Here is an 8,070-nt window from a genome sequence, read left to right on the forward strand (position 1 = left end):
TCTGATGTTTTCCCATTTGTTCCCACCTGGAACAGATGGAATAGGCTCTGCATATAAATCCCATTTGTCCCCGTTTCCCATTTGTCTCCACACCAATACGTTGGGGACAAATGGGAACACTTCATTTTCCGATGTTTTCTCATTTGTTCCCACCTGGAACAGATGGAATAGGCTCTGCATATAAATCCCATTTGTCCCCGTTTCCCATTTGTCTCCAACTCACATATGGCAGGGACAAATAGGAATACACCTATAATGAGTGTATAGAAACATGGGAAAAGAAGCTGCACAGAAATATTTCCATTTTTCCCCATCTCATTGGAGCGGAGACAAATGGGAACACTAATATCGGGTGTATCCCTTTTGTTCCCCGCCGTTCATATTCATTCACATAAAACATTCCCATTTATCCCCACCTTATTGGTGTGGAGACAAATGTGAACACATCATTTTCCCATGTTTTCCCATTTTTTCCCACCTGGAACAGATGGAATAGACGCTGCAAATAAATCCCATTTACCCCGTTTCCCATTTGTCTCCACACCAATAAGGTGGGAACAAATAGGAACACATCATTTTCTGATGTTTTCCCATTTGTTCCCACCTGGAACAGATGGAATAGGCTCTGTATATAAATCCCATTTGTCCCCGTTTCCCATTTGTCTCCACACCAATAAGGTGGGGACAAATGGGAACACTTCATTTTCCGATGTTTTCTCATTTGTTCCCACATGGAACAGATGGAATAGGCTCTGCATATAAATCCCATTTGTCCCCGTTTCCCATTTGTCTCCAACTCACATATGGCAGGGACAAATAGGAATACAGCTATAATGAGTGTATAGAAACATATGGGAAAAGAAGCTGCACAGAAATATTTCCATTTTTCCCCATCTCATTGGAGCGGAGACAAATGGGAACACTAATATCGGGTGTATCCCTTTTGTTCCCCGCCGTTCATATTCATTCACATAAAACATTCCCATTTGTCCCAGCTTCATGCATGGCGTAGGTCACGCGAATCGGGGACAAATGGGAATACACCAATAAGCACCCATTATTACCAATAATTACCAATAATGGGTGAATTCCCATTTGTCTTCGCGGGGAACATATGGGAAAACCCTGCATAAAAATACAGAGACAAAAATTACGATGTTTATTCTTGTTAATTGTTAATTATCAATCACATTTTTAATTTTCATTCAAAATTGATTTAATTTTTAATGGTTTGTAAAGCAATAACCATTAATTCTTTTTAATTGTTAGTGGTTCGAAATAAATTAATATTAATGCAAATTGATGATCAATGCAATTGATAATTAATTTCCCTTCAATGGTTAATGGTTAATGGCAATTAACCTTTTCAATGGTTAATTTTTAATGGTCAATTGCATTAACGTTCGGCCAACACTGGTGTATTGTTTCTTTCTGTTTAGGGTCGGACGGTCGGTTGCCCCAAACCGCGTATGTGACCGTTAAAGCGTTCGCTAAATTTTATTGCATGGGAATTTTCATAGTTCACTGCAGAGTGACATTACGCAAAATGTGGTTGGTGCAAACTAAACTAAAGGATGTCAAGCTAGCAAATTTTATTTGGAACTTTTGAAGCCTTTAAGCCGTGACACAAGCATTTAAGTATGTAGTTACTAACCCTAAAGTTTTAAGCCTTCATTATTCGTCAGCCTTTATTCATGTTTTGTAGCTTCAAACACAACACTACCTCAGTGGGACCCGCTGATGAAAAGTTGAAAGCTGTTAAGTAATATTACTCCAGTAAAGATACGCTTACGTTAAACATTAATTAGTAATAGGCAATTTTTTTTTTATTCCTGTTCTTTAGATCATTTTAAGATACTTTATTTTCGAATCCAAAAAACTTTCTGTCCGGAAGTAGGTAAAAAAAAATAGTTAAAAAAAAGAGCCGTTCTTGTTTGTTAAAAATAGTAATAGTATTCTTAGTTCGTAAACGTGACGAAAATAATATTTATAATGAGTCGACAATGGAATCAGTCAAAATATTAACACGGAAAATAACTAATTCAATAAATGGCGGGGCCTCACGGATATACGTCGTAACTTGATATAAAAAAAAAGTAATAATTAGGTCTTTGATTGAATTACCATAAAACTACCTCATTAAGCTATTTATCCGAGAATCCGACATCAATATGATTTGTAACACTTGTATATATATTTACGCCTTAAACATGCTAGAAAAAATGGTTATAGATATAATTTCTTGCAGACTTTGTTCTGATAACGTTCAAAGTGATATTCAATACATAATCACACAAAAATATGGTCAATGTAATAAATATGTGCATTTTATCAAATTCGCTAAATGAAACTACCAAATTTGAACTCTTTGCGCTAATGCTAAGGATTACATTTCCTTGCGGCGCGCGGGGACAGTTTCAATGCGGGCGGTGGCGGGAGTTCGTGCCAAGGACGCGTGGATAGTATGTAGGTAAGTATGTACTTACCTACAAGTTGCTACAAGTGACAGGCCAATTCGAACGTGCGCGGGTGTCTCGCTCGCACCAAATATTTGTGCGGCCAAGTCTGAGCAAAATGAACGCGCGCGTGAATGATAGCTGATTAAAAATAACTGATATCATATCCAATATTATTGGTTGATGTTCAAATTATATTCGTAATTATATACGTCAATTATGACCCACTACAAAAATAAAAATTGCGCATGACTATCTATCGTTCTTATTTAATTTCAGAATGGCATAGTGTGGAGTGGCATTATAAAAGGAATACTTATTATCGTTGTCATTTGACAGTTTTGGTGACACTTTCACATTCTGTCACAGCGAAGTGTGTAGGCCCACTCTTTAATTTGATATTAACGTCTATCCAACAACTTTGTCAGTAGAAACAGGCGCGAAATTCAAATTTTCTATGAGACAATAACCCTTCGCGCCTAAGCGTCTGTAGACTTTTTTTTTCAACAAACGTATTATATTGACTATTTCGTGCTCTTTCAATTCATAGTTTACGTTCCATAATAAGTATAACATAGTAAGTTCCATAATAAGTATAACATAGTATAATAAGAGTCGACGTGAAATATATGTTTACACTTTTGCACCTTACTCCTTTGCAATAAGGCGAAAAGTACGGCTTTAAAATGACAGCGTTTTACACAAAAATAAAACGCTAATTAAATAACTTACCATATTCGGAACCTAAGAATAAATAATATTGAGAGTGGCAACACTGTCGTAGGGGGCTATTCATAAATTTAAGTCATTTCAAATTTGGGGGGGGGGGGTCTGGACATCGGATGATGGTAGCATGACGCAGGTGGAAACGGTGTCATTCGAAGCATGATTTTTTGATGATTTTATGGGGGGGGGGGGCGACAAAAATCGTCAAAAATAGATGACGTCATGTATGGACAGCCCCTAGGTCGTATTGTCTTTTTCTAGCATATACCTCCCTCTCTACCCCACACTCCTACCACACAGGCAGGTTGCTTTGTCAGTTATACAAGACAAATTTTCAAGTCATTGTCTCAATATTATACATATTTGCACCATGCAGGATTAAAAATTTAGGTTCCGAATAGAGATGCACCGGATATTCGGTTACTATCCGGTATCCTATCTCGCCCTTATTTTAATATCCGGACGGATACCGGATACTAAAATAAGGGTACTAAATAACTATGCTTGATATCGGAATATAATCGTACTCGATTATTATTTTAAAACAATTTAAACGTTCCATTCACTAGCTCGCGCACTAATTTCGTACCTAGTGATAGACCTATATACCGCGCGAAAGTTCATTACGAAACAGGCCAAAACTTCCACAATGCGCACCTGAAAAACCTGAATATTTCCGCCGGCCGAATATTCGGCGGCTGAATACTGAATATTCGGCCTATGGTCAGGCCGTACCTCCCGTATCCTGTATGCGGCCAAACAACTATCCGTTGCATCTGTAGTTCCGAATATGATAAGTTATTTAATTAGCGTTTTATTTTTGTGTAAATGCTGTCATTAAACAGCTGTACCGATATTCGGAACCTAAGAATAATATTGAAACATGTTTGTTATCGCCTGGTGGTGGGAAGACGCCAAACCAATGTGATTATACATGTCCTATGATATACTTATTATGTGTATGTAATATAATTATATTATGAGTGTTTAATTAATAATGTAGTACGTACACCCTTTATTGTAACACCTGTGAGGAGAGAGATATTTAGTAAAGTATACAATTTGATAGGTACATTTTGTAAAATTAACATTTATTGTATTTATTTATTAATTCAAATAACAAATTGCACCTTACAGCTAATGCCAAAGCAGCACAATTTGGAACACATTAACAACATAAAGCATTTTTAACATTATTTATAACAATACAATATACAGCTAAGACACATGTATTCATTATGGTATGCTACTCTTAGGCATCTCTCTTTCTAATATCCTCTTGCACTTTCACATCACTATTCCGGATCGTTTTTATTTGCTAGATAATTTAACGGACAACTATAGTACATTGTAGGAGAGGACGGAAAACCGCTAAAAGATGGACGAGTGAGTTTGAGGGCCGACACGTTGGTGGAGGCCCTCGAATAATACGACTCCATCTTTAGCGTTTCCGGCCGAGGCATTACATAGTGCTTTTCACGACTACTGCGAGGAAATAAGGAAACATTTGGATAACTATAAGTACTAGCCCGCGATTTCTCTGGTAGCAAATTACTAGCCACTGCCTGTGCTGTCTCTTGAATTTCGGTAGGCGTCAGCGTAAGAATATCATTTTCTTCACTAGAAGAACTCATTTTTATAGCGAGCGTAGATACGTGTTTCTTATATTTTATAGTACTATCCAATTCAGTGAGAATTTTCCGATCCCGCCTTTTTTCTTTTTTATCACATTTAAGAGGCGTTTTTATGTTGTTTGCTTCAAACGGACTCTAAACTTAGAAGCGTTTTTGCTAAAAAAACCACAAACAGCTACAAAAGTAAAAAACGCCTTAAGCGTGAATCGAATGAACTGACTGAATGAATGAATAGTTTGACATTTCGTTTTTTTTAAACAAGAAATTGGTCCTATAAATAACCTAAATTTATTTTTGAAGGAAAAAGTTGCGCCAAAAAAGACCTTTTATTGATTTTTATGTTTTAAATTATACTCATTGCTGTAGCGAACTGTCACCAATGACAGATGATGATAATAATGAAACATTGTACACTCGCGTGCAAAAGTATTGCATCACTTTGCATTTTTTCGTCCGCATCCAATATATTTGTAAACTGGTTAATTTCTCTAAATTATTTTAATGTAATCATGTTCCTTGAAGTTTTAGCTTTACGAAAAGTAAAAAAACATGGAAATCGGCCCAGTATTTTTCAAATTATCGGCATTTTCCCGATTTGTGAGCGGTTTCACGTTATCACGCGCACGAGTTGCGTTACCCTTGACCCTTATAAAACGGGGGTAGAGAAGGGGTTGTTATCAGTCACTTATCAGAAGTCGATCGTTACATATCTCCGCGTATTTTCCCGTGAAAGAGACCTGGAAAAATGGAAACCACTGAAGCTGAAGTCCGCCAAATCATCCAGCCCCTGCAAGCGGGGCGTAGCCAACGTTCAGTAGCTGCCGAGCTGAATTTAAGCCAATCTGCAGTTTGCAGAGTTTACCAGAGGTTCCAGGGGACTGGATCCTTTACTTCAAGACCAAGAAGCGGCCGCAGAGAGTGTGGGTGGATTTCAGCACAAAAAATTTCACCATACAAAAAATTAATTTTTTTAAATGTTTAATTTAACACGATTCTAGCTGGGTAAAGTAATGGGGGGCTGTATATTGAGGATATGTATGGTATTTATACAATCATTTGTGGCTTATATTTGAAGTTATCGCTTTCGGAAAATAAAAACGCAAGATGGTGATGACAACCATGGTATGGTAATGACTCTTTTATAGACGGTAATGACACTGCATGTACGGTAATGACGATTTGGGAACTAATTTACATATGTATTAAAAACGTATTAAAAAAACAAAAACTTTTTTTAATTGTAAGACTTTAGAACTTTAATAAACATTACAAATAACATGTTTTTGAACATAAGACTAGCTACATAAATTATTTTTAGAAAATTATAAAAAATACATTTTATTCCTATAAATAAATATATAACAAGTATTTTTATTGTATGATTTTAAATAATTTATTTTCCGAAATAGGCAATGTATGTATTAATTTATTTTTTTGGGATTTTTCAATGTTAAATCATATTAACAATATTGTACTCTTATTATCAGTTTAAACCCGCATCTTCTTTTATCTATTGCATAACTTGGTATTTATGTCATATTATAAAATTACTGGCTTACCAATGAGCTTAATTTTTATGATATATTACTTTTTTTTGATAGTTTGATTCATTGCACAAGTTTGTATTTTTGTTGTTTTATTAATTAACTTTAAAAATAGCTATAATGATTTAAATCCATATATATGTTGGTTAATAGCTAAACATTAATATATAATCAGTGTTTTATAAGTTGCAAGACCCCTACTTGTAATGCATGTCATAAGTTACAAAATGTTAGGTATTGGGTCCGGTGACTACCCAATGGTATAATTATTAATTGCTGTAATTATATACATCAATTAATATAATATTATCAAAAAACATAAAGCCATCACGATAGTGAGCCAGTACCGTAGCCTATGGTCACCTAAAACTTAATATATGTTGCTTGTTTAAATACTTTGTTTTAACACGACTAACATGCAATTACAGACTCTAAGTTGCACGATTTACATTATTAGATTATTAAAAAAAAAAAATTGTATTTTCTAAGTTCTAAATGACCTAAATTTTGCCTACTTCAGTCAAAATGTTAATTAAAAACTAAGCATCCTCTAGTGTGAAAGAAATAGTTATATCTTCTTCTACATTTATTCTACATTTATAAGGTAGACATTATATAGTGTTAGAAGACATAGAGAACGTTTTTCAAACATACAGCTTAATTTCATAATGAATTATAGCAAAATAACTAGAAAAGTTTCTGAGAACCGTCATCACCATACACATGAAATCATCACCGGTCGTCATTTTTTCCCGGTGATGATGGGTATGGTGTTGACGATTTGAGAGTTTCTTGTTTTTATTTCTAGAATACGAATAATAGTAGTTAATGTCTATGCTACACAATAAACTTCATGTAGTTTGCCATTCATTTCAGTAATTATTTCTAATATATCATTTGTAACTTTTTTAAACCAAAGCATAACGGTGATGATGCTCTGTTGTGACAAACTACGTTTTACAAATTTGTTCGTAATATTTCTCACGATTCAGTGATGTGACTTTATAGTGAAATCATTTTTGGCATTCTATACTAAAGTGAAAAATAGGGCAAGGACCTTTAGCGGTATTTCGTTGTTCATACACCGAGATAAGCTCACATTGACATTACCATGACGGTGTTGACGAATATTCGTGACAAAATTTTAAATATTTTTAAATGTACTTTCTCGGTGAAGGAATTATTGCATATTTTTTCATGTGTTAAACAACAACATGGAAAAGATATAAGTAAAAGAAAAATCGCAATCGTACGATAGGTATGCTATAATTTTCACTGCAAACAAAAAGGTTCAGATTTTTCCGGTCGACGGTGATGATTTTAGACACATAAAACATTTTATATAAAAAAAACTATTAAGTTATTGGAGATGGTAATTGAAGGAACATGAAGATAATAGTTCTTAAAAACATATAAAAAAGTTGCAACTCGCACAACCTACTAGTTTTTTTTATAAAGACCGAACCATAAGTTTTCGCTGGATTTTGAAATCCACCCGTGTACATCAGAGAGGGACGACCGCTTCTTTGTCACAACATCTCTCCGAGATCGACACCAGACCAGCATTGCCATCCAGCAGCGTCTGCGTGAGGTACGAGGAGTGGCTGCCAGTGAGTAGACAATAAGAAGAAGACTTAAGAAAGCGAACTTGACACCCAGGAGGCCCGCAGCGGTGCCCAGATTGCTGGCGCGACACCGTACAGCCTAAAG

This window comes from Cydia splendana, chromosome 4, assembly GCF_910591565.1.
Source record: "Cydia splendana chromosome 4, ilCydSple1.2, whole genome shotgun sequence".
Taxonomy (NCBI): Eukaryota; Metazoa; Arthropoda; class Insecta; order Lepidoptera; family Tortricidae; genus Cydia; species Cydia splendana.